We start from the raw sequence: 2,409 nt of genomic DNA, 5'->3' as shown, positions 1-2,409 counted from the left end.
ATAAAAAACATTATATTAACTTTATTTTGACTCCTGTACTTTTCTTGCTATTGCTAAGTATTTGAGTGAAGAGTACAGGAGCCTGGAAGAAAAAATGGTGAAGAGTGTAATTTAAATTTGGGTGGCAATGATGGGGTTTTTTGTTTGGTTTTTGTTTGTTTGTTTTTAGAGCAACTTGTACCCAACAATGTGGGACAAAATATCACCTCTTTTTTGGTAGTTTATATAAGCATAGTAACAGAAATAAACTAGCAAATCGGTCACAGATGTCATCAGAAGATGAGAACAATGCTGTAGAAGTAACATAGTCCATAAATGGACTTCATCAAAACCTTGTAGAAAAGTTTCCCTTGGAGATAAAATTCTTTCTTGCCTATGTCTTCTAAGAAGCTTGAGGAAGGAATCAAAATCCTTTCAGCTTTTATAGGATGTATCTTGTCAGCAAGGCACTTCAAATAGGAAAGGCTACAAACTACAAGTTCATAAACTACTATCCTTCTGAAGTCAGCTATTTGAAGTAAAGCCATTTTAGCTCCCTCGAAGCACCTGGCAGAACGTTTGCACGTTGAGACAAGCCTCACACGTCTAAATACATACTTTGTTTTCTGCTTCAGACAGCTGAGAAAGCACCAAGCACACTGTCTTCCAAGCAATTGTGGAAATACAAATTACTTGCCAAAACAGGTCTTTCATCAGAATGCTAGAGCTAAGCCCTACTGTCTGATAAATCCTGCTGCAAATAAAGATGCTGGAGCATTGTTCAATGCAGGCAGTGGAGCAGCTTCTGTCGTTTTGAGATGAGAAGAAACTAAAAAAATCTTCCCTGTAGAAAAAGCAGCAACACATGCCAGTCACTGAGACAAAAAAAGAGATCTCAATTACATTAAAGTTGCATGTTTCATGAGTACTTTGCAGGTTTACAAATGGCATGATGTGAGACCTAGGCATTCCCATTCTCTGCATCATCATTCCAGTTTCCATGGAAAGGAAATATACTTCTGCAAAGTCCAAGTAGGTGTGCTGTGGATGATGCAAATGCAGATGGTGAGGCACTCCGCTTGGCATTTTAGAGCTTAATTCCAGTCTTGGTTTATTCTTCTTGAGACTAGAGACAAAGGATTTTCAGAGGACAACAAAGGATCCTTCAGGAGTAACTGGCTACTGTCAGATACAGCTGCATGCAGATTGCCCAGGTGAACCCAAGCAAATGACAACCAGAGCCAGAATGTGTTTTCTTTAAGTTGTCCATGAACTTCTCAAAGCAGTCAGTAAAGAGGAAAGGAGAGATACAAGGAGAAAGTGACCTGTGGTCTGCTTTAGTTAGATTTTGAACAATAAAGCACTTGAAGGAAGAAGATTTGAATCAAACTTGTGATATTTAACCATTTCAGTAAACAGACAAGCTGGCATTCATCAAGCTCTTGCATGCGATCCTCTTTATTTATAGAAACACATGGATACTGTCTCACACTTGTGTCATCCATGCCACCTTAAATAACCAAAAATTCTGGTCAAATATGTCCAAAATCATGCTCAAGGGTAGCAGAGAAAAGACCCTTTCCACAGACAGCTGACTATGGGTAGGTACATAACAGTCACTCCAATAATTTTTCTTTATCCCTAACATTCTTCTTCTCTATCTCTCTTTATACTTGATCATTTACACTTGTAAACTGAAGACCTCTGATTCAATGATTTCAGCAGCTAAATGAATTTGAAGAATCCTCTCTTTTGATTCCCATTTTACATGTTAACTTCCCACAATTAATGCCTCTTTCTTTGGCTTGCTTTTAGCCTTCCAAGGCTGCTCCTGCATGGAATAAACCCTCATGTTTTGGTATTTAATCCTACTGAATCTTTTCATGCTTCCCTGAATGCTTTTTCTTTAGTTATATATCAGCTGAGCTGAATATGAACAGCCTTTGTGCCAAGTATAAGATTTTAGCTTTAAAAGAGCTAGCTAGTTGGAGAGTTAAGCAAGAACCTAAAAGAAAAACAAAACAAAACAAACAATTCAACACAGAAGCCTTTGTTCCACCATTTCTAAGAAGTCTTTATGCCCAAAGGGTAAGACACAAGCACCTACCACCCAAATACATACACACACAGAAAAGAGAAAGGAGAGGGCAAGTTCAGAGTAGACACCACAGCTACCTTTACTTTTGGTTACTAAAATTTTGCTATTACTAATATTTATAAAATAAACTACTTCCCTCCTATTGGTCTCACTCATTTGTTCCACGGAAGAACGCTTTGTGTGGAAGAGGAGGGAAAAACTCACTCACTGGACAAACAACTGACATACCAACATTACTGTGCAAATAAAAGTAAGTTTTACAGTTCTATATTTGATTTATCCAGAGAGACCCTCACTAGATTCATCTTTGCATTCTTCTGGTGACAATTAAC

This window comes from Chaetura pelagica, unplaced genomic scaffold, assembly GCF_000747805.2.
Source record: "Chaetura pelagica isolate M959 unplaced genomic scaffold, ChaPel_1.0 scaffold76, whole genome shotgun sequence".
Classification (NCBI taxonomy): Eukaryota; Metazoa; Chordata; class Aves; order Apodiformes; family Apodidae; genus Chaetura; species Chaetura pelagica.
Note: the sequence above shows the minus strand (reverse complement) of the source record.